General features: G+C 39.8%; 1 pseudogene across 1 annotated transcript; it reads left to right on the forward strand.

Moving 5' to 3' along the window:
* The first annotated feature begins 560 nt into the window (after window positions 1-560).
* LOC307060433 (sorting nexin-6-like) lies at window positions 561-24,706 on the forward strand (annotated as a pseudogene). The gene is made up of 5 exons: window positions 561-724; window positions 827-1,388; window positions 1,784-2,083; window positions 2,307-2,428; window positions 24,698-24,706. The product of its transcript is annotated as a sorting nexin-6-like (transcript).
* Window positions 24,707-25,342: the final 636 nt, after the last annotated feature.

Consider the following 25,342-nt stretch of genomic DNA (forward strand, 5'->3'; position numbering starts at 1 on the left):
TATGTGCGTTTAAGTTTCCCACACAAATTCCAGAAGAACTTGATCAATCAGTTCACATGATCTTGAGTATTAATTTAGTTTTAAAATATTTCCCCTTATGATTTAAAATAGATATATATCCTCTTTAAGAAATTATCCACATTTCCTTCCATTAGTCTAGTCTGTCAAAAGATGACTGTTGCCAGGTAATAATGAGAACATATTATATGATTCTATTTATGTAAACTCTAGAAAATGCAAGCTATTCTGCAGTGACAGAAGTTAGGTCAGTGGTTGCCTGGGCAGGGTAGATGGCAAAGGGGCAACATTGTAAAGCAACTATACCCCAATTTAAAAAAAAAAAGAAACTTCTGAGGGGGACAAATATGTCTATTATCCTGATGCTGATTTTACAAATGTAAACTTATGTCAAAATTTATGAAAATTTAGAAAAGCTGACTGTATATTAATAATCTATATGCAGAAGAAGTAATGCTGCGTTAAAAGTAAAAACAGAGCACCAATTTCCCTCCATCTCACTGTGTGTAAAACATATTGCCCCGCCTCATCTTGGAGCAGCCATGATGGAAGGCCTGGACAATGGTCCCAACTTATTCTCAGAGGGGGACTGTGGACGTAAAGCAATAAATGTAGATTTTCAGAGTGATGCTGCTCTACAGGTGGACGGACATTTCTGATGCTCTTAGTGAGAGAGATAAAGTAAAATTCACTGTTCACATAAAGAGTTCATTGCCAAATTTTAAACAAAATAAGTTTTCTGTTGTTCGACAACATTAGGAATTTATCTGGCTTCATGATCCCTTCGCTGAAAATGAAGACTATGTAGGTTATATTATCCCTCCAGCACCACCAAACCTGATTTTGATGCTTCAAGGGAAAAACTACAGAAACTTGGAGAGGGAGAAGGGTCTACGACAAAGGAAGAATTCACAAAGATGAAACAGGAGCTGGAAGCTGAGTATTTGGCAGTATTCAAGAAGGCCATTGCAATGCATGAAGTGTTCCTGTGTCGTATGGCAGCACACCCTATTTTGAGGAAAGATTTAAATTTCCATGTCTTCTTGGAATATAATCAAGATTTGAGTATGTGAGGAAAAAAATTAAAAAGAGAAACTTGAAGATTGCTTTAAAAAATATGATTAAATCAACAGATGGAGTAATTGTTTCTGAGGTAAAAGATGTAGATGATTTCTTTGAGCATGAACGAACATTCCTTTTAGAATATCATAACCGAGTTAAGGACGCATCTCCTAAATCTGATAGGATGACAAGATTCCACAAAAATGCTGCAGACGATTACAATAGAATTGGTACTTCATTATATGCTTTAGGAACTCAGGATTCTACAGATACATGCAAGTTTTTCTTTTTTTTTTTTTTTTTTATTAGTTTCTGCTTTATAACAAAGTGAATCAGTCATACATACACATCTGTTCCCACATCCCTTCCCTATTGCGTCTCCCTCCCTCCCACCCTCCCTATCCCACCCCTCCAGGCGGTCACAAAGCACCGAGCTGATCTCCCTGTGCTCTGCGGCTGCTTCCCACTATCTATCTACCTTACGTTTGGTAGTGTATATATGTCCATGCCTCTCTTTCGCTTTGTCACAGCTTACCCTTCACCCTCCCCATATCCTCAAGTCCGTTCTCAAGTAGGTCTGTGTCTTTATTCCCGTTTTACCCCTAGGTTCTTCATGACATTTTTTTTTTTAAAATTCCATATATATGTGTTAGCATACGGTATTTGTCTTTCTCTTTCTGACTTACTTCACTCTGTATGCAAGTTTTTCTTAAAGTTTCAGAACTGCTTGATAAAACAAGAAAAATATTCAATAGATGCACGAATGTCAGCTGATGAGGACCTCAAACTTTCTGATCTTTAAAATATTACTTAAGACAATCTCAAGCTGCTAAGGATCTCCTCTATTGAAGATCTAGGTCACCAGTGGGTTATGAAACTGCTGATAAAGCACTGGATAAAGCAAGAGCGAAAAATAAAGATGTTCTGCAGGATGAAGTGTCCCAACAATTATATTGTCAGAAATCTGAAAATATATCTGAATCTGCAAAACAAGAACTTACAGATTTTTTTTTTTTTTTTTTGTGGTACGCGGGCCTCTCACTGCTGTGGCCTCTCCCGTTGCAGAGCACAGGCTCCGGACGTGCAGGCTCAGCGGCCATGGCTCACGGGCCCAACCGCTCCACGGCATGTGGGATCTTCCCGGACCGGGGCACGAACCCGTGTGCCCTGCATCGGCAGGCGGACTGTCAACCACTGCGCCACCAGGGAAGCCCAAGAACTTATAGATTTTAAGACAAGAAGAGTTGCTGCATTCAGAAAAAATTTAGTGGAACTGGCAGAGTTAGAAGTGAAGCATGCAAAGGGTAACGTGCAGTTGCTGCAGAACTGCCTGGCAGGGTTGAATGGAGTCACACAAGCCACACTCCACCTTCCAGTTATAAAGGGCTGCCTTCCTTCAGATCTGACTTTTTTTCTTAATGATGTTAGGCATTTACTTACTGTTCACCGGAAAAAAAAAAAAAAGAAAACGGTGATAAAGTGCATCTACTCTCCCTTTTTCTGAGAAACAATGGAGTGTTGCTGCCCACAGGTGCTGCGGACGTGCGCTCCTGTGCCTGCGCCCCAGACAGTTGCCGATCATCGTGCCCTCCTCCTCTTTAGAAGCCCAAAGTTCTGTCTTTTTTAAAGTAGCCTCTATAACTGTGTTTATTTTATAAATAGTATTCCTTATGGCGGCCAATCTTATTTATCTTTAAGTAATTTCTGAAGTTTAACCCGTTCAAAATACGTTGTTCAAACAAGATAAGGATTGCCGTTACATTGTTTTGAATTGTGTTTTCAAAAAACACTGTATACCACCTTAGTTCACTCTTGTATCCTGGTAAAGCGTCTTAACCAGACTTATTTTTTTTTTTAATTATTTATTTATTTTTTGGCTGCGTTGGGTCTTCATTGCTGTGAGCAGGCTTGCTCTAGTTGCGGCAAGCTGGGGCTACTCCTTATTGCGGTGCATGGGCTTCTCATTGTGGTGGCTTCTCTTTGTTGTGAAGCACAGGCTCTAGGCCCTCGGGCTTCAGTAGTTGCAGCACGCGGGCTCAGTAGTTGTGGCTCACGGGATCTAGAGCGCAGACTCAGTAGTTGTGGCCCGTGACCTTAGTTGATCTGCGGCATGTGGGATCTTCCCAGACCAGGGCTCGAACCCGTGTCCCCTGCATTGGCAGGCAGATTCTTAACCACTGTGCCACCAGGGAAGTCCCCAGACATTTTAAATTAATGAACATTTCTTTGAAGTTTTGGGACAGACTTTATGTAATCTTTGTAAGTATGATTTCTGTAGAAAAGCAAATGCAATAGTATGCTTGCCTTAAACTTGTAGACTAAACCAACTATTGTCAAATAAGCAGTGATAACAGTGAATAAAACAAGCATATTGCCTTCTACACACCAGAGCAGAGCTGCTCCATGTGGCTGTCAGCTGCCCAGGGGCAAAGGCTGTGTCTTTCTTGCTCTCAATCCCTAGCATCTAGTACAGTGCCTAGGACATAAGTTCTCAATAAATAGTGAATGGAACTAGGTATTTCTTCAGGAATTTACACTTCGGGAATTCCCATAGAATTCAAATGTTTAAGCAGCTTGCTAAACATTTATCAGATTGCCCAAAGTGGAAGAGCCATGTCAAGAAGCTTAAGTTAAAAAAAAAAAAAAAGAAAAGAAAAAAGACAAAAAAAGAAGCTTGTGTAGAAGTCAGTTCTCAGTGGTTCCAATTTTATATTTAACCATAAAAACGTGAAGGAGTGACACGGATTTGCTAACTGAAGTTGTTCTGATATCGACCAACTTTGTGAGTAGTACATGGAAGAAAGAACTTCTAAGAGAACTGAGGACTGATAAGAAGAACATCTATGAGAACAGCAAATGCTTAAGCAGCAGATGGTAGCCATGGGGTTAGTATCGTGATCTCATTAAGATATACGGATGGGAGTGTACATGTAATAGTGTATTCTCACATCTCACATCTCCTATTCACCCTCAACAGACGAGCTTCCCTCCTACTCTCCCCCACCCCCAATTAAATCCATCTAATGCGAACACCCACAACTTCCCTCCCTTTAGCCTCTAAACTTTATTATAACCACATAGCCTTTCCAAATCTCTTATATTAATTATAGGAATATATGATATGGCCTTACTACTTTTAGATCAACTTCACTTCTGTTCTCACCCCATCTCCTTCCTCTTTCACCTGTCCTTGACCCATGTTCTCATTTTCCTCACCCCAAATAAAACTTTCCTTGAATCTCTTTCCCCTAAAACCTCAATCCCCTTTCACTCTTCAACCCATCGTCTTTCCAAAGCTTCCTTCTCTGGCTTTTCCTTTCTCAGTTTATGGAGTCACAGTCTACTCAGTCTCTCAAGCTAAAAAGTTTGCAATTATCCTTAAGATCCTCTCTTCCATATCAAGTTGATCCAGGCTTGTGACCAGTTAAATTGCATTTCAGAAATATCTCTTGAATACATTCCTCCTCTGTCTCCTCTCTACCCTGTTTTGGTTCAGACTCTGATCATCATTACCCTTAACTACTGCAACAACCACCATATCTTTTTTCCACCAGGCATCTTACATTCTCCAGCCCAACTTCTACCCCACCACCACTGCCAGCACCAGAATTATCTTTCTGAAATATGAATCCAATTGGGTCAATCCTCTGCTAAAACTTTGACTCTGCTTTGCCTAAGGGACAGAGGCCAAGCACTTGGGTGTGGTACTAATTGTCCATCAATCAAATTCCCCATCACTTACCCCAGGCTGCTGCCACATTGACCTTCCTATTGTCCCGTGCTGTGAAGCCACACTTCTTCACATGTTGGTCCTTCTGCCTGAAATGACTTTCTCCTTCTGGAAAATTTCTACTTGTCCTTCAATGCAGCTTAAATAACACCACTTCTGAGAAGGCTGCACTCCCCTCTGAAGAGCTGGATGTTCCCTCCTCTGTGTGCCCATAGCATTTTGTTTATATTTCCATTTTAACATGTATAATGTTGTTTTAAGGTTTTTTGAGAAATCTCTTTTCCTCTATGACCTCTTTATAAACTAAACTCATTCAGGACAGGAATCAAATTTTATTTGTCTTGTATCTGCTGTGCCCAGAGCAATAATTGACATCTAGTAGAGGCCAATAAACATTTGTTGAGTGAATGACTGAGCCAGCAGCATTTTTCTACTGGGCAGTCCCAGGCAGCTGGTGTAAAGTTAACAACACTACTTCTTAAAATGTGCAAGAGAAAGTGCATTGAGTGGATATGCTGTAACTGCAGGGTAACACACCCCAAAGACAAATGCAAATGATATTTGCTCTTTTTCTGTTATTTGGACTAACTGATGTTTTAGATTAACTACTATTTTGGATGAACTCTACCTCTACCTCCTTCCTGTAATGTTGATCTACTTGAGTGTATAAATCCTTTTCTTAGATTGTCCACACCACTGTACCTCTTGCCCAGGATACATAATTGGAAGTTAGTTATAAATCCTGCCTCTTTCTGGGATAGCAGATTTGGGTGCTCTTTCCTGGCCTATTGTGAGTCATACATGACAGAACTTGAAACAGGTTTACTTATATTTTTCCTAGCTGAAAGATTTATTTTAAATGTTTGCTGTTTTCACCTTCTAATTCCAAAATCTCTTTTTTTTCCTTTCTGTTTTGTTCACTCCTATGTCTCAAGCACTTGGAACAGTGGCTGGCACATAGTAGGTGTTTGATAAATATTTGTTGAATGAGTGAATGCATGTTTATTATTCTCAGATATGTTGTACATATGAGAAATATGTATAACATAAATATAATCTTAAATAAATAAAACAGATGTCCATGTACCTCCCACCAAGCTTAATAGATTATTTTTAGTATTAGTGAAACCACCTTTGTGTCCCTGATTATATCACTTTTCTCTTCCTCCGTAGGAAACCTCTATTCCAAATTATATCATTCCTTACATTTCATTATGTTTTACTACATATAGATCCTTTAACAATATATTATTATTTTTAAAAAAATATTTATTTACTTGGCTGTGCCAGGTCTTGGTTGAGGCACACAGGATCTTCATTGCGGCATGCAGGATCTTTAGTTGCGGAGTGTGGGATCTAGTTCCCTGACCAGGGATTGAACCCGGGCGCACTGCACTGGGAGCATGGAGTCTTAACCACTGGACCACCAGGGAAGTCCCAACAATATATTATTTAGATTTAAATGTGTTTGAAGTTTTGTAAAAATTCTGTCATGATGTATGGATTCTTCAGTGACTTGCTTTTTACTCTCAACATTATATTTATGAGATTCATTCCATTGTAGCATATGCTTTCAGTTCAGTTTAACTGCAGTATTATAGTTAAATAAATGAATATAACACAGTTTATTTAGCCATTCTCCTGTCAATAATAGTTGAGTTGGAGAGGATAAAAGGTAAAGCTTTGAGAGTTAGAAATACTCTTCTTGAGGACCAACAGAAATGTGGAATCATCTTCCCTGGAGCCTTTGAAAGTTAGACTAAAATAGCTTTGAGTGGAGGAAGGAGGAAAACTCTGGAACTATTTGGATCCCATGGAGGACTGTTATTTGGTGGGGGTCTCGTGACTGGATCATCTGAAAAGTCCTTCTCCTTCTACTTAACCCAGGGTGGCTGCCCCAACAAGAAAAACATTTCAGGAGTCAGTGGACAAGGTGTGGGGAAGAAGAGGAGACAGAAAGACTGTCCTCTAGAGCAGGGCAGGAGTAGTGGAGTGAGAAGAAATGCTCTAGAGGGGTGGACTGACAGAGAGTGGGTGAACGACACTCCTGGCTCCTCCAAAGGGACATCACCAACCATCTTCAGGTTTTCATCCTAGGCAAGTGAAAGGGAGTGAGAGAGGAAGGACAATGCAGTGTAAATTACTACACAGCACTTGGCTTTCAGAGTACTGCCCGTAAAAGAGATTTATGGAGTGAAACTTCGAGCATAGGGTTCTAGAAAATGCTCACACCACCTTCAGGCACATATATCAACTACATTTGTGCACTCATGCATGGACCCCCTCCATGTGCATACATAGAAATTCATGCCCATAGAATAAGCATGTATGCAACAGTGTGCAACATAATTTCACTACACTTTGCAGATACAACCCTGTCCATTCTTGTGTTTTCACACAGGATCCAGGCTAGATCCAACCACTGATGTGGGTTTTGTTCTGGTCGACATGGTTGAGAAGGGCACCTGTAAAGGTGATGAGGAGTTGCAGAAATCTGCACTAAGGATTTTGAATTGAATACAGCAAATGGTTGTTCTTCAGGAAGGACATGAGGAAAGCAGTGTTTCACACAGGTTATTTTGTTAACTATACATAAAAGGGAGTTAGGGCTTCCCTGGTGGCACAGTGGTTAAGAATCTGCCTGCAAATGCAGGGGACATGGGTTCGAGCCCTGGTCCAGGAAGATCCCACATGCTATGGAGCAACTAAGCCCATGCACCGCAACTACTGAGCCTGCACTCTTGAGCCCGTGAGCCACAACTACTGAGCCCATGTGCTGCAACTACCGAAGCCCGCATGCCTAGAGCCCGTGCCCTGCAACGAGAAGCCACCACAATGAGAAGCCTACGCACCTCAATGAAGAGTAGCCCCCCCCGCCACAACCAGAGAAAAAGCCCGCGTACGTCAACAAAGACCCAACTCAGCCAAAAATAAAATAAATAAATTTCTTTTAAAAAAAGAGGGAGTTAAATTTTGATTCACTAGAAATGGAGACTGAGAAGGAGACAACGCCACTGAACAGATGCAAAAGACGAGACTCGGAAATTTCAGATGAAAAATTAGGACTGTAACTACAAAGACCAGAAAGATTGAACCTGGGATAATGTGTATCTGTCTCCTTCTATTTCCAAATTCCTGGGAGTCAGGGTGCAGCCAGGAGCTGGGGGAGAGGGATTTTTGATCTCATGCCCTTGCGTGCTCTAATGAGAAAGGCTGCCGCCCTGTCTGGGTTTCTCAGGAGCTCACTCAGAGGCCTGCAAACAAGGGCTTCTGAGCCAAACCTATGGCGACGTCCTGGCTGATGTGAAGCAGCCTCCTGGACAAACTGAGAAAGGCAAAAAGGAAGGGAGACTTAGGGTGCTGAGAGGGCAACTCAGCCATTCCCCCCTGCAACCCCACGGTGGCTGCACACCACCCTACATTGATCATGACCACTCTTTCCTAAAAAGGCTTGCTTTCTTCACTTGATTTCAATGTTAATGGTTGGGAAGGGATTTCCAAGCATTCGTGCTTCAGTGGTAACATCTAGGATGTGCATGCAGAAGTCTTTCATATGTTTAAGAGCAATGGCAGAGTCATCATAGAGCCTTTTCATATGATCATTTTAGTTGTATTTGTATTTCTTTGCCATTTAGTGGTTGAACCATATGCAATTGCTGACATATTTGACCATTTTGGCCTACAAAAACAATCTCATAGGTGTCAAATGAATATTAAGAACCTGCTGTGTGTTTAATAGGGTTAGGAGGCGATTTGGTATAATGGTTAAAAATCAGAGCCAGGGCTTCCCTGGCGGCGCAGTGGTTGAGAGTCCGCCTGCTGATGCCGGGGACACGGGTTCGTGCCCCGGTCCGGGAAGATCCCACATGCCGCGGAGCGGCTGGGCCCATGAGCCATGGCTGCTGAGCCTGCGCGTCCGGAGCCTGTGCTCCGCAACGGGAGAGGCCACAACAGTGAGAGGCCCACGTACCACAAAAAAAGAAAAAAAAAAAAAAAAATCAGAGCCAAACTGCTTTTCTCCCAGATCAGCTCCACCATCTAGTTTTGATACATTACTTAACTTTTCTGTGTTTCCATTTTCTCATCCTTAGAATGGAGATGATAATATTAGTTACTTCAAAGGCTTGTTGTGAGAATTTAAATGAGCTGTCACATATAAAGCACTTAGAACAGTGCCTAACTCAAACCAGGCTCTATATAAATATCAACTATTATTACATACCAGTCCCTATTATCTCATTTAGTTTTATTATTAAATAGTTCAGGCATACAAAAAATATATATAAGAAAATTAACACTTATGTGCCAACGTTTCAGCTTAGAAATTAACTATTAACACAAATATAAGGAAACCCATGGGTACACTTCCCCTATCATATTAGTGTTTCTCTTTCTCAGAGGTATCCTCCATCATGAATTTGAGGGTTATCGTTACCATGGAAGTTTTTTCTTTTTAACTAATTAGTTTAAGCAGATTTTGTTATTTATTTATTTATTTATACCACACTGTGAGGCCTGCAGGATCTCAGTTCCCTAACCAGGGATTGAACCCAGGCCACAGCAGTGAAAACCTGGAATCCTAACTACTAGGCCACCAGGGAATTCCCACCATGGAAGTTTTAAAATACTTTTACTACATATGTATGTAACATAAGCTATATACAGTATTGTTTTATGTTTCTTAATTTGCATACCATATTTATCCTTCAACTAGCTTTTGGTGTTCAATATTGTTTTTGATATTTATCCGTGTGGCCACACAAGACTAATTTATTCATTTTAACTGCTGTAGAGTATTCTCGTATAAAGAACTGCCACAGTTTATTAGCCGTTCTCCTTTGGGATACCTTGAGGATGCGTCCAAATCTTTGCTATTACAAACTTGTTATTTAATTTAGTCAACCAACTTTTATTGAGGACATGGCAAGTGTGCCTAAGTGGCATAAGTGTGGGGAAGGGTGGTATGTGATTATTTCAGAGAAGTAGCTGAGGATTTTATTCTGTGATGGGAAATGACTGGAGGATGTTGAGCAGGGGAGTGATTTATTTTTTAAAAGATCATCATGGGGCTTCCCTGTGGCACAGTGGTTGAGAGTCCGCCTGTTGATGCAGGGGACACGGGTTCGTGCCCCGGTCCGGGAGGATCCCACATGCCGCGGAGCGGCTGGGCCCGTGAGCCATGGCCGCTGGGCCTGCGCGTCCGGAGCCTGTGCTCCGCAACGGGAGCGGCCACAACAGTGAGAGGCCTGCGTACAGCAAAAAAAAAAAAAAAAAAAAAAAAAAAAGATCATTATGGCTACTATCAAACTATCCAAGAGGTAAAAGTAGAAGCAAGAAGACTGGGTAAGAGTTTATTGCTATAGTCTAAATGAGAGGTGGTGATGACTTAGATAGTGATAGTAGCAGAGAAAATGGTGAGAAGTGGTCAGATTCAGAATATTTTTTGAAGTTAGACCTAACAAGATTTTCCAATGGATTTGGTAAGGATTATATGAAATAGAAATCAAGAATAACTCCAAGTTTTTTGCCTGAGGAAATGGATGAGTGATAGTGCTATTTTCTTAAATGGGGGAACGTTGCAGGAGAAAGTTTGCTGGGGGGAAATGAATACTTGGTTTTGAAGATGTTAATTTTGAGATGCTTATTAGACACCCAAGTGGAAATTTTATTTTATTTTATTTTATTTGCATTATGCGGGCCTCTCACTGTTGTGGCCTCTCCCATTGCGGAGCACAGACTCTGGACGCACAGGCTCAGCGGCCATGGCTCACGGGCCCAGCCGCTCCACGGCATGTGGGATCTTCCCGGACCGGGGCACGAACCCATGTCCCCGGCAACAGCAGGCGGACTCTCAACCACTGCGCCACCAGGGAAGCCCCCAAGTGGAAATTTTGAATTGGAAGTTGGATATATGAGTGTGGTGTTTAGGGGACAGGTATAAGCTAGAGATGTAATTTAAAAGTCATTAGAATAATAGTGTTTCTTACTTTAAATTCCCGCATATTTTCCTCTAAAGGTATTGCACTTTTCGCATTTCACATTTACATCTTTAATCCGGTTGGAATTAATTTTTTTTGTTTGGTGAGAGAAAAGGATTTAATTTCCCCCCTAAAAGTGCCCATTGTCCCCAGCAGCATTTAGTACATAGTCCAGCCTTTTCTCTACTGGTTTGAAATATCAGATAACAGATTTAAATAGCACAGGTCTGTTTCTGGGTTCTCTATTCTTTTAAATTGGCCAATCTGACCATCCCTATGCAAATACCACACTATCTTAATCATTATCTGATTTAGTCAGGGCTTAATGCAAGAACAGAAATAACTCTAGATATTCTAAGCAGAAAGGAATTTACTACAACGATTTAAAGAAATTCGATGCTTACAAAATTGTTGGAAGGGCAGAAAGAACAGGAGTCAGAAGGTACTACTAAACTTGTTTGTTGAAGAACATACCACCGTGGTTGTGATCAAGAGGCCAGAAAGCTGCTGCTCCCATCATAGCTGCCAGCACCACCCATATATGCCCCAAAGCTTCAGAACAAAGCTGTAAGTGCTATTTATAACTTTCTTTTTTTTTTTTTTTTTGCGGTACGCCGGTCTCTCACTGTTGTGGCCTCTCCCGTTGCGGAGCACAGGCTCCGGACGTGTAGACTCAGCGGCCCTGGCTCACGGGCCCAGCCGCTCCATGGTATGTGGAATCTTCCCGGACCAGGGCACAAACCCGTGTCCCCTGCATCGGCAGGCGAACTCTCAACCACTGCGCCACCAGGGAAGCCCTATAACTTTCTTAATCAACTACCCATTCCATGTTCTTTTGTCTTCAATCAGTACCTAGCTGGTTCGGGTTCCTAGTGGAGAGGTCCAAACCTTTATTCCTGACAAAGCTAGCTTGTGGTTCTGCCTGCATTGGAGGTGCTCTAATCCTCCATTAGCTCTACCCTGGTCATGGAGGTACTGTGAGGCACCCCAGAGGATCCCCTGGGTTTTAAGCACACTCTTCCCTGCTCTCATTGCAAGGCAACCACTCTGTTTCACCCCAGCTGTTAGAGGAGCTCCTTTGCCTGTTAGTTCCGTGGCATGAATATAAAATGTCCAGAAGGCCATAAAAGTCTCCTAGGAATTAATACCTCTAAATCAGCAGAATCCAAAGTTAGAGGAATGAGAGGCAAGAAAAATGTTTAAGTAGGTCATTACGTGTAACAGTGAGAGAGGTCAGCCCTACATACATTCCTTGGTACCTAGACCCATATATTCTGGCTATGGGAGAAATATCTCCAAATATGGCTCTCCCAGTCAGTCATATTAGACAGCACTCCCAAAATCACAAAGTGTTTTCTCCCATCTGGCTCTGTAGTAGAGTCTTCATTAGGCCCTTCTACCATTCCATAAAGTCTGCTGTCTATGGATGATGGGAATACATGTTAAGACTGTTGAATCTTGTGAGCATAAGCCCACTGCCTCACTTCTTTTGGATGGGAGAGATACCGTGTGGGCTATCATAAAGGTGAAGAACACACTAGTAAGTTCGGATGATGGGGCTGACAGAAGCATTGTGGGCAGAGAAGGCAAATCCAAAGCCAGAGAAAGTATCTATTTCAATGAGGACAAAACACTGCCTCTTCCATGATGGAAGGGATCCACTATAATCAACCTGCCTTAGCTGGTTCCCTCAGGTACAGTATCATATGGCTCATTATGGGTCTGTGCTATTGGCAGATTATCCTCAGGAGGTATATAGTAGCCAGACCTACCTTGGTGAGAGAAAAATTTGTTGTGTAATTTCCAACCTCGTCCTCATAGCTACTGTGTTAATGAGCTCTCTTGGCAAGCCCTGAGTCGTTCAATAGCGAGTGACTGACATTTACAGACCCAGGTGATTTTGTCTACCTGATTATTGAGACCTCACGGTGCCTTTTGGTGAGAGAGCATTTACCAATTTGTAGTTTTGTTGATTATCCCTATTGTATCCTTGTTTTCTAATTTTTACTCTTACAATTATATTTCTTTCCATCTGCTTTGATTGGGGGGAGGTTCTGTGTCTTTTTTTTTTGGTAATTTCTTGAGTTGGAACTTAGCTTTTTTTTCTCTTTCTTCTTTTGTAATGTATTAAGACTATAAAGACCTTTCTATGCTACTTTAGCTATATCTCACATATTCTGATTGTGTATTTTCTTTATTGTTCAATCTAAATATTATCTAATTTCCATTATTAGTTACACTTTAAATTTTTTTCTTTTTTTCCAACTATCTGGGAATTTAATCTTTTTGTTATTGCTATCTAAATTAATTGCTTGTGTGCAGAGAAATGTGGTCTTGTGTGACCCTGATTCTTTTTATTTGTTGAGATTTGTTTTGTGGCCCAGTGTTTGGTCAGTTTTTGAAATGTTCTGTATATTCTTAAAACAAATGTGTATTCTCTAATAGTTGCATAAAGTATTCTACGTATATTCATTAGAGAATGCTTGCTAATTGTGTTATTCAAATCTCCTATGTCTTTACTAGTTTTTGTCTACCAATATACCAATTACTAGAGAGTTATAATTTTTTAAATCTCCAACTATTATGGTGAATTTATAAATTTCTTCTTATAGCTTTGTTTTATGTACTTGAAGTGACCACACAAAAGTAAATAATTGCTATATCTTCCTGGTAAACTGTTGCTTTTATGATTACGTAGTGATTCCATTTTTAAAATCTTAAGGGCTAATTTTTTAATTGTGGTAAAATATAAATACCATAAGATTTACCATTTTAACCATTTTTAAGCAAACAGTTCCGTGGCATTAAGTCCATTCACATTGTTGTGCAATCATTACCACTATCCATCTCCAGAACTTTTTCATCATCCATCACAAACTGAAACTTTGTACCCATTAACCAATAACTTCCTATTATCCTCTCCCCCTAGTGCACAATAACCACTTTTCTATGTATCTTAAAGTTTATCTTGTCTCATCTTAATATAGTAATACCAGCTTATTTGGTATTTTTTCTATTCTTTTAGTTTCAAGCATTCTATGTCATTATGACATATAACAGCACATATCTAAATTTTAAAATCCAGTCTGACAACCTCAATCTGTTAACTGGCAAGTTTAGTCCATTTATATTTAATGAGTTTACTGATAATTTTTGTTTTATATGTAGCATATTATTTTGTGCTTATAGTTTTTCCATGCATCTCTCTTCCTGCTTTCTATTAAATTGATGAAAGTTTTTTTAAAAATTCCTTTTCTCCTTTACTAATTTGCAAGTTGTATATTCTATTTCTATTCTTTTCATGATTACTCTAATTTTTAAAAAATAATCTTACCGGGCTTCCCTGGTGGCGCAGTGGTTGAGAGTCCGCCTGCCGATGCAGGGGATGCGGGTTCGTGCCCCGGTCCGGGAAGATCCCACATGCCGCGGAGCGGCTGGGCCCGTGAGCCATGGCCGCTGAACCTGCACGTCCGGAGCCCGTGCTCCGCAACGGGAGAGGCCACAACAGTGAGAGGGCCGCGTACCGCACAAAAAAATAAATAAATAAAAAATAATAATCTTACCATCTTAAACAATATCCCTATTATCATCCCGAATAATGCAAGAACCTTGGAATACTTTAATTCTGATTGTATCTCACTCATTTTATATGTTATTGTTGTCCAGTATTATAATACAACTTTATTTTTATATCCCCAGATTAGTCACTCTTACTATTGTTTCCCTAGTCAATGCTTAATACCCACATGTTTTCCAGTTTCTTTACTCAACAAAACTATTCTCACTATTCTTATTTTTATCTCACTTCATCCTTCTGGGTTGAAATTCTCTTCAGGAAATTCCCTAAAGAAAATGTCTTTAGTGGGAGGTCTGTTTGTGTTAAGAAACCTGTTGTGTTTGTCTGGAAATTTATCTATTTCATCCTTACTCTTGAATGATAGTGTATCTGAGTAAAGAATTCATGATGAAAAAATTTTAAAACTCAGTACTTTGAATACATTATTCACTGTTATCTTGTCTCTGTTGTTGCTTTCAGAAAGTCTGCTGTGAACATAATTGTTGTTACTTTGAAGGTAATGTGTTTTTCTCTCTGTTTGCTTTTTAATCTTTTCTCATTGTATTTGGAATTGTTCAATTCATAGCAACATATATGAGTATGGATTTAGTTTAATCGATCGTGGTGAAGATTTGTGTAATCTGAACCTGAGGATTCATGTCTTCTACTAATTCTGGTAAATTCTCAGCCATAATCTTTGAATGTTGCCTCCTCCAATTCTCTTTATTCTCTCCTCCAGAACTAATATAAGTTGGACCTTCTCATTCTCTAACCCATCTTTTAGTCTCTAATACTTTCTAACTCTTTATCTCCTTGTATTATCTTCTGAACAATTTCCTCAGGTCTCTCCTCTAGCTCTATAATTCTCTCTTTCCTTATGCCTAGGTTTCTTTTTATTCATCCATTTATTTTCTTTTTAAACTTAAAAAAAATATGAAGTGTAACATACATACATCAAAGTGCACAAAAAAGTATTGTTGAATTAAGTACTATAGTTACAGATCAAGAAATAGAATGTTGCCAGACCCCAGGTGCCCTACATGTGCCCCTTCCCAATCACAACTGTTTTCCTCTCCACTAGAGGTAACCATAATCCTGATTTTCATGGTAATCCCTTTCTTGTATTAAAAAAAAAAGTTCTACTACCTAAGTTTGCATTCCTAAACAATATAGGTTAGTGTCATTTGTTTTGAAACTTTATAAAATAAATACTGTACATAAATTTTTGTGTCCTTATCTCTGGACCAATATTATATATTAAATATCCACCTATATTATTGTGTTTATCCATGGCTCACTCATTTTTGTGTGTGTTTATACAATATTCCACTGTCTAATATACCAAATATTTAACCATTCTACTGCTATGAACATTTTGTTGTTTTCAGTTTGGTGCTATTATGAGCAATTTTGCTATGGACATTATGGTTCATGTATACTGGTATATATAGGTGTGCATTTTTTGGTAGGTTATATACTTAGAATTGCTGAGTCCTAAGGTATACATACCTTCAATCTTATCAGGTAATGCCAAACTGTTCTTCAAGATGTACTAAATTATGCTCCTATCAGCACTATAGGAGTATCCCCACTGCTTAGCAACCTCACCAATACTTGGTATTATGAGAATAATTTGAGCCAATATGGTGGGTATATAATAGTATCTCATTGTGGCCTTAATTTGTAACTAGTAATTTCAATAGTTACTAATTAAATGATACACTTCTATTCATTTGGTTTTTATATTTAGCTACCCTCATAGATATGGTCTATTTGTGCTGACCATCCATTTTCATTACCTTATCTTTTCATATAAGAGGATCTAGAAAGCAAAACAAATAAACACCTACCTACATTTCCCAAGTTCTGGATACAAATTAGGTTCCACCCAAGAGATGTATTCATGGGAGATTTAGAAGGCAGAAACAAAGTAGAGTCCACCCTTCTGCTACTTTTAGTGCTGCTTTTATTTTTGTCAATGTGAAAGGCAGGTGTGATAAAGACAATGAATTGACTCAGGCTTCCACTCCTCTAGCCCATTCAATGATTTGTAAGCATTTAGTTCCCTGATTTCTTCCTGTTTAAAATACCTAGAGAGATTTCTTTTCAGTCCTGAATCCTGACTCATACAATGACTATTGTACTTCACATAACCTAAGATGATATCAAAGGTAAGAAGCACCATTATTTTACTGACATTAAAAAAGCCATTAGTGGGCTTCCCTGGTGGTGCAGTGGTTGAGAATCTGCCTGCCAATGCAGGGGACACGGGTTTGAGCCCTGGTCTGGGAAGATCCCACATGCCGCGGAGCAACTAGGTCCGTGAGCCACAACTACTGAGCTTGCGCCTCTGGAGCCTGTGCTCCGCAACAAGAGAGGCTGTGATAGTGAGAGGCCCGCACACCACGATGAAGAGTGACCCCCGCTTGCCGCAACTAAAGAAAGCCCTCACACAGAAACGAAGACCCAACGCAGCCAAAAATAAATAAATAAATAAAATTTTTTAAAAGCCATTACTGCAATTAAACTAAGACAATTGTTTCTTTTTTTTAATTAATTAATTTTTGGCTGTGTTGGGTCTTTGTTGCTGCGTGTGGGCTTTCTCTAGTTGCAGTGAGCAGGGGCTACTCTTCCTTGCAGTACACAGGCTTTTCATTGCGGTGGCTTCTCTTATTGTGGAGCACGGGCTCTAGGTGCGTGGGCTTCAGTACTTGTGGCACACGGGCTTCAGTAGTTGTAGCTCATGGGCTCTAGAGCACAGGCTCAGTAGTTGTGGCACACAGGCTTATTTGCTCCGAGGCATGTGGGATCTTCCTGGACCAGGGCTTGAACCTGTGTCCCCTGCATTGGCAGGCGGATTCTTAATCACTGCGCCACCAGGCAAGTCCCAACAAATAGTTTCTTTACACTTAGAAATATTTGCTACTTCAGGAGCCGGTTCAGGCTTTGGACATAGGTTTTATAATTTATTTATTACTCTTGTGTGTTCATTACAAAAGAAAATAGGGAATTCCCTGGTGGTCCAGTGGTTAGGACTCCAAACTTTCACTGACAAGGGCCTGGATTTGATTCCTGGTCGGGGAACTAAGATCCCACAAGCCATGTGGTGTGGAAAAAAAAAGAAAAGAAAATATAAGGAAAATAAATGTTAGGGCACTCCTGAAACTTCTTAACATTCAGAGTTCATATCTTCTGAATGTCTTTTAAATTCCATGCATGTCCATATAATGGCATCCTCTGTGACATCAAGAGCATTTCAGAAGAGTGCTCCATATATATAGCCTCCAGAATTTGTTCAAAGTCACTGTTATATCTTCTGCAAATTTTGATGCATATGAACAGGCAGTGACAACTACATCAAAAGAGCTGCCTAGTCCACAGTAATTGTAGGAAATATGCTGATTTCAGAAATGTTAAAATGTGAACAAAGCTCATCTTAGAACGATAAAATATGGTATATTTTTCATATCTAAAAATTCTACTAGATTCTTTTTCAAATTAGTCTGTTCTTTCTGATATTTTTTTCTTATTAAAAATTATTCCTTTGTATCATTAATCATATGAACATGCTTATTTTATTATCTGGATCTGATGATGTATTATCTTAAGTTCTTAGGAGTCCAAATCTATTTGATGTATCTGCTGACATTTGTTCTTTCTGGTGGTTTCTTTGTGCCTTCACAATTTTGATTTATGAGTTTATCTTAAGCAAGACTTTATCTGTAGGAATACTGTATAGCTTGGTTGAGGTTTTTATATGTTTGCTCCTGCCAGGCAATCAAGCCTGGGATCACTTTTTTTTATATAAGTTTATTTATTTTATTTTTTATTTATTAATTTTTGGCTGCATGTGGTCTTCGTTTCTGCACGCAGGCTTTCTCTAGTTGCGGGGAGTGGGGGCTACTCTTCGTTGCGGTGCGCGGGCTTCTCATTCAGGTGGCTTCTCTTGTTGCAGAGCACCGGCTCTAGGCGTGTGGGCTTCAGTAGGTGCGGCGCATGGGCTCAGTAGTTGTGGTTCACGGGCTCTAGAGTGCAGGCTCAGTAGTTGTGGCGCACTGGCTTAGTTGCTCCGCAGCATGTGGGATCTTCCCGGACCAGGGCTCGAACCCATTTTCCCCTGCATTGGCAGGAGGATCCTTAACCATTGCGCCACCAGGGAAGTCCCAAGCCTGGCATCACTTTTAATATTAATTTCTCAGCTAAAGAATTCCTACACCATGCACATGATAAAAAAATTTGAACCCCAAACTGGCATGAAGGGAGGCAAAAAAAAAAAAAAATCTCATAGGAGAATGTGTTTTGATATGTTGGAATTTTTTTCCAGCCCAGAACCCAGACCAAGATAGATAAACTTCTTTGTCCTTTCCCTTACCAGGCAGCAGATATTTTTCCTACTCTTCCTTTTTCTTTGGGCCAAATTTTGATTCCTAATCTGATATGATCATTAAAACCTTAAAAAAAAATAGTGGGTACTGACTGGAGAAATGGAATACAAATTACTTAATCTAGTTAAACATATCAAATTGGAAGAAATAAATAAGCCCAAATAAATCTAAAGTTTGTATTCCTGTATTTATAATATTTAAAAATTAACATTCTGATTAGTGTTTAACTTTAAAACAGAACAAAACAAGACAAAAAAACCCAATTCTTTTGGTTACCAAGATCAGCAACCACTCCTAAATATGCCGTAGGGAACCTCCAGGATCAGCTCTCTCATTTACAGTTCAAGCTTTCAGTTCTCTTCTTATTTTTGGTCCCTTAGGAGACTTTTCTTTCTTTCTAACAAGCTCAGCTATGCATTTAAAAATATTTTATATTTTATCCCATATCTCTTAAGTGTTTTATAGTAAAGCATTTTTACTTGCTATAATGCTGGAAACAAAAGCCCATTTTATTACTATGTTCTACAAAATTTCCACTTAATAAATGAGAAAGTTAAGTCTCAAGGAGATTAAATCATTTCCCGAAGCTTACACAGGTAACAAGTGGTGGAACCAAGTTTAAAACTGATCTTTTGTCTTTAAACCCACGCTCTTAGCACCGAACCACAGCTAGACAGCCTTGCAATGTTCAATCTGCTGATACTCCAGTGATCATTTCCATACTTCCAGATAATTGAATGATTACATTCTTATGTATTATAACAGAGTTAATTTGTACTTTATAAAAATGCCACTATGCTTCAGTAAGTGGTATTGGGAAAGCTGCTCAGCCTCATGTAAATCAATGAAGTTAAAACACACCCTCAAAAATAAAAAAAAATAAAAAACACACCCTCACACCATACATAAAAATAAACTGAAAATGGCTTAAAGACTTAAGTATAAGACATGACACCAGAAAATTCCTAGAAGAGAATATAGGCAAAACATCCTCTGACATACAATGATGTGTTAGTTTCTGCTTTATAACAAAGTGAATCAGCTATACATATACATATATCCCCATATCTCTTCCCTCTTGCGTCTCCCTCCCTCCCACCCTCCCTATCCCACCCCTCTAGGTCTCATAACAATGTTTTTTTAGATTAGTCTCCCAAGGCAATAGAAATAAAAGCAAGAATAAACAGATGGGACCTAATTAAACTTATAAGCCTTTTCACAGCAAAGGAAACCAACAACAAAACGAAAAGACAACCTACGGACTGGGGGAAAATATTTGCAAACGATGCAACCAACAGGGCTTAATTTCCAACATATATAAATAATTCATACAACTCAATATCAAAAAAACCAAACAACCCAATCAAGAAATGGGCAGAAGACATTTCTCCAAAGAAGACATACAGATGGCCAATAGGCACATGAAAAGATGCTCAACATCGCTAATTATCGATATTAGAGAAACGCAAATCAAAACTATAATAAGGTACCACCTCACACTGGTCAGGATGGCCATCACTAAAAAGTCTACAAAAAACAAATGCTGGAGAGGGTGTGGAGCAAAGGGAACCCTCCTACACTGTTTGTGGGAATGTAAATTGGTGCAGCCACTATGGAGAACAGTATACAAGTTCCTTAAAAAACTAAAAATAGAGTTGCCATATGATCCAGCAATCCCACTCCTGGGCATATATCTGGAGAAAACCTAATTCAAAAAGATACATTCACCCCAATGTTCATAGCAGCACTATTTACAATAGCCAAGACATGGAAGTAACCTAAATGTCCATCGACAAATGAATGGATAAAGAAGACGTGGTACATATACACAACTGAATAGTACTCAGCCGTGAAAAAGATTGAAATAATGCCATTTGCAGCAACATGGATGGACCTAGAGATTATCATACCAAGTGAAGTAAGTCAGAAAGAGAAAGACAAATACCATATCACTTATATGTGGAATCTAAAATATTGCACAAATAAACTTATTTACAAAACAGAAACAGACTCACAGACAGAAAACAAACTTATGGTTACCAAAGGGGAAAGGCGGTGGGGGAGGGATAAATTAGGAGTTTGGGATTAGCAGATACATATTACTATGTATAAAATGGATAAATATCAAGGTCCTACTGTATAGCATAGGGAACTCTATTCAGTATCTTACAATAAACCATAATGGAAAAGAATATGAAAAAGAATATATATATGTATATATGTATATATATGTGTGTATGTGTGTGTGTGTGTGTGTGTGTATATATATATATATATATATATATATATATATATATATATATATATAACTGAAATGGGACTTCCCTGGTGATGCAGGGGCTAAGAATCCTCCTGCCAATGAAGGGGACACGGGTTCGAGCCCTGTTCTGGGAAGATCCCGCATGCCACGGAGCAACTAAGCCCGTGTGCCACAACTACTGAGCCTGCATGTCACAACTACTGAAGCCTGTGTGCCTAGAGCCTGTGCTCCACAACAAGAGAAGCCACTGTAATGAGAAGCCTGTGCACCACAACAAAGAGTAGCCCTGCTCACTGTAACTAGAGAAAGCCCGCGTGCAGCAACGAAGGTCCAACGCAGCCAAAAATAAATACATTTATTAAAAAACAACAAAAAAAAAACTGAATCACTTTGCTATATACCAGAAACTAACACAACATTGTAAATCAACTATACTTCAATTTAAAAAAATTTGTAGAACAAAAAAATAAGCCACAATGAAACTTTGATGAATTTTTTAATATTCTAGTTTTTAAAATAGACAATAGACTTCTGGGCTTGGAAGCCAATTTAAAAAAGTATCTTGTCCATCCCCTTGCTTCCAGATAGAACCATCCTCCAACCATTAATCACAGTCTTTGCTAGATGATAATTTCCCTGGGATCTAAGGTGCTATAGAAGACAAACTATAAATTCTTTTAGTCAAACTCAGGCTTAGCGAGTCTCACTGGCATGGTTTTTCTTCCTTGTCTGAACTCATTCTCTCCTTCTGCACCTTCAGTCACTCCTGTTCACAGGGGAGAGACAAAAGAGCTTTCCTTGTCCTCTTTAAGTAACATCTTTGCCCTCTCCCCATTACTGAGTAACCGCAAGCCCCTATGGAATCACTCAAATCCTTTAAGCTTTCCCTTCTTTCTTCCTTTTTTGTCATGAATTTTTTTCTCAGCTGTAACTCCTGGTGAGTTATCTCCCATTAATGATGCTGACTTACAGAACCCAGATAAAGTGCTATATAAATGCTAAGTAATCACAGCCAGTCTTGGCTTTGTGATGCAGGTTATCTCAGACTGTTGTGTTATGGGATCAGACCCCTGTTGACATTCAGGATGAAGTTTACCAGCTGCAGACTTTTTTTTTTTTTCATTTTTTGTAATGGAATATTATGGCAAGTGCCAGTGCTCTACTAGGAGCCCTCAAAAAAGAGCATGCTCTTATTTGACAGTTTGTAAGTTCAACATGCATACATATGTGGGACGTTACGGCATACTAATAGGTTTTCAGAATGTGGCTGCTCTGGGAGACCAGAGCAAAATCTCTGTGTTGGGTATTGGGATGAGGGTAGAGAGAGATCTAGAGAGAAGAGGGCCCGAGCACTAATTCTGGAGGAAATGGGCACACATCCATAACACAGAAAAACAGTCAATCTGCTTAAAATGTTAAAAAAAAAAAAAAGTTTTGACTACCCAATGCCAAATGGCCAACGTAACAGATTTTTTCACTGACTTAACTAAAGCATTCCATTGTGTAATCTACTATCATAATCTCCAACATTTGTGTAGAACAAGTGACTATAGAACTATTCATTCTCAGGTTCATTGTCCATACGACACCAACTCAGCTCTTGAAAGGTGAAAATTTCTGTCATTAACCCCTCAGTCCTCACAATATCAAAATGTTTGGAATTTTGTCATTAGAAAACAGAACTGAAAAATTATTTGGGCATTTGTGACAACTATGGTCATCTTCTAATTTTCCTTTCCACCAAATTTTCTGGGAACCTGGATAAAATTGTGATATATATATATATATATATATATATATATTCTGACTATAGCTAAAATATTCTAAGACTATAGTTAGAAGGAAGCTTAGATTTTATAAACAACTTTCACACATAATGGATGAAGAAACAGGGTCAGAGAGAAAGTGGCTTACCAAAGGATACCCTGGGGACTTCCCTGGTGGCGCAGTAGTTAAGACTCCACGTTCCCAATGCAGGGGGCCCGGGTTAGATACCTGGTCAGGGAACTAGATCCCGCATGCACGCTGCAACTAAGAGTTCACATGCCTCAACTAAGGAGCCTGCATGCCGCAACTAAGACCCAGCACAACCAAATAAATAAATACTTTTTTAAAAAAGAAAATTTCTCCTTCTTAAAAGAAAAACAAAGCATACTCTGTATTAAATGATAGATGTGGATTAATATTCATATCTTTTGATTCCTACAGGATTCAGTGCACTTTCCTCTACAGCATACATGCTAATGCAGGTTAGATATTGGACTGATTTTTTGTAGTTCTTTAAATAGGCACTATGGCGCTTGAAGTAGTTGGTTAGGTGTATTCTTTCTTATAGACAAAATAATAGGATGATTTAAACACCATTTAAAGTCTGTTATTCTCTTAGTATGTGAAATGGATAGCAGTTAATAGCACTTATGTCTCTATACAGACCTGAAAAGGTGTATCTTCGTATATGGGCATTTGTAATATATATATGAATGTTATTCAGTGTGTGTGCGTGTATACTGAGGGGTTAGTATTACATTTTCCTCCATGGATATATATTTCTCAAACTTTATCATCTATCTACCTACTAATTTAATGCACTAGTCTATTTGTTGGTGCATCTTTTGTATACTTTTCTAAAGTGTTCAAGAGGAAACACAATCAGAACATACAAAGACATGTACCTGCAACCTTTTTTTTTTCTTTTAGAATACTTTTGCTGTTGTTGTTGTTAACTAATTTCATTTTTGGCTGCTTTGGGTCTTTGTTGCATGTGGGCTTTCTCTAGTTGTGGCGAGCGGGGGCCACCCTTCCTTGTGGTGCCCGAGCTTCTCATTTCGGTGGCCTCCCCTGTTGCGGAGCACGGGCTTCAGGCACGCGGGCTTCAGCAGTTGTGGCACGTGGGCTCCAGAGCGCAGGCTCAGTAGTTGTGGCGCACGGGCTTAGTAGCTCCGCGGCATGTGGGATCTTCCCGGACCAGGGCTCGAACCCGTGTCCCCCGCACTGGCAGGCGGATTCTTAACCACTGCGCCACCAGGGAAGTTCCCATGTACCCGCAACCTTAAACACACACATGGAGACATATAAAGAGTCACACACTACCACACATTCCTTGGCTCTTCCCTGGATACTCCTGCTATAGCTGGAAGATATTATTGCTACTTCATGCTGGAACTGGTGAAGCAATCTGCTTTTTCTGTTGGCCTTATGTTTCTGACAAGAGATGACTGCATCCCCCTCATATGCTTGGATTTTACTTCTAAAAGGTAGCCAGAACAAAAGCTTCTCCCCTTGTCAGCATTATTGTCACAAACACCTTTACCCAGAAATTCATGTTTGATTCATCTTATCCTGCCAGATTTATAATTCAACAGTGTCCAGCCTCTTCTCCCGTGACTTCGTGTTGCAGAATTTCTGCTCAACCAGGCTCCTGTACTGCCCACACCAACACATACCGTGTCCTCTCCAGTCTCTACACTGCACAAGCCATTGCCCAATCTGGGACACAAGTCTTTTCCCACTTCTGCCCTCAGCCCCTTTTCATTTCTCCTCCCCAACTCTGAGGGATCGACCCTCCCTGGGGATTCCTCTCTTGTCTGATTCCTCCAGCTGCAGCTCCCTCTCCTCCTCCCCCGGAACTGATGTCCATCACCTCTCCTGTCTCTCAGTCTTCTCATCTTTTTGTCTGGGTCCTAAGCCTATGTTCCATCCCCCACACAGATGGAATAAGGCTCCCTGTGTGCAGGGAACAGCCTCACCTCTTGTTTTGTGGTATCTCCTCTCCCAGTGCCAGAAGTGCCTTGTTCCTGATAGGGGTGTTGACTGACCGACTGGCTAGGGTAGAAGCTCAGCCTTAATACCTCTCTTATCTCTTTTCTTAATTAATTTGATGTCAAATTAATTAATTAATTTGACATCAGTTCTGATGCTTGAGGGGTATTTTCTAGGAGGAGAGGAGTGTTGGAGGCCTTGCTCCTGTTCTTTCCCTTCCCAACTAGACTAGTATTTCAACCTGACAGCTCCCAGCTGGTCCTCTGGCGATGGAGCATTGAGTGTTTATTTTCCTGATGTTTTTATTCCAAAGTCTTTGCCAGGGTCATGTTGTTGAAGTCTGCCAAGTGACAGCAGCCCCTGACCCTGCTACTGAATCTGACACATTTTACAGGTACAGCTGTTATCAGAAAATTATAGAAGCCAAAAGCAAAAAAGAAGGGAAAAAGGGGGTCTTGAGAGGTCATCTTGGACATGCCCCTGTCTCTAGTCTAGTATTCATCCATTTCTGCTCAGGTAAATTAGAAAAGATCGAGTATTCAAAGTGCTACACAAGGGAACTGTATATCACACTCTTCTATCCCCACTCCATTG

The sequence above is a fragment of the Hyperoodon ampullatus genome, assembly GCF_949752795.1.
Source record: "Hyperoodon ampullatus genome assembly, chromosome: 11".
Lineage (NCBI taxonomy): Eukaryota > Metazoa > Chordata > Mammalia > Artiodactyla > Ziphiidae > Hyperoodon > Hyperoodon ampullatus.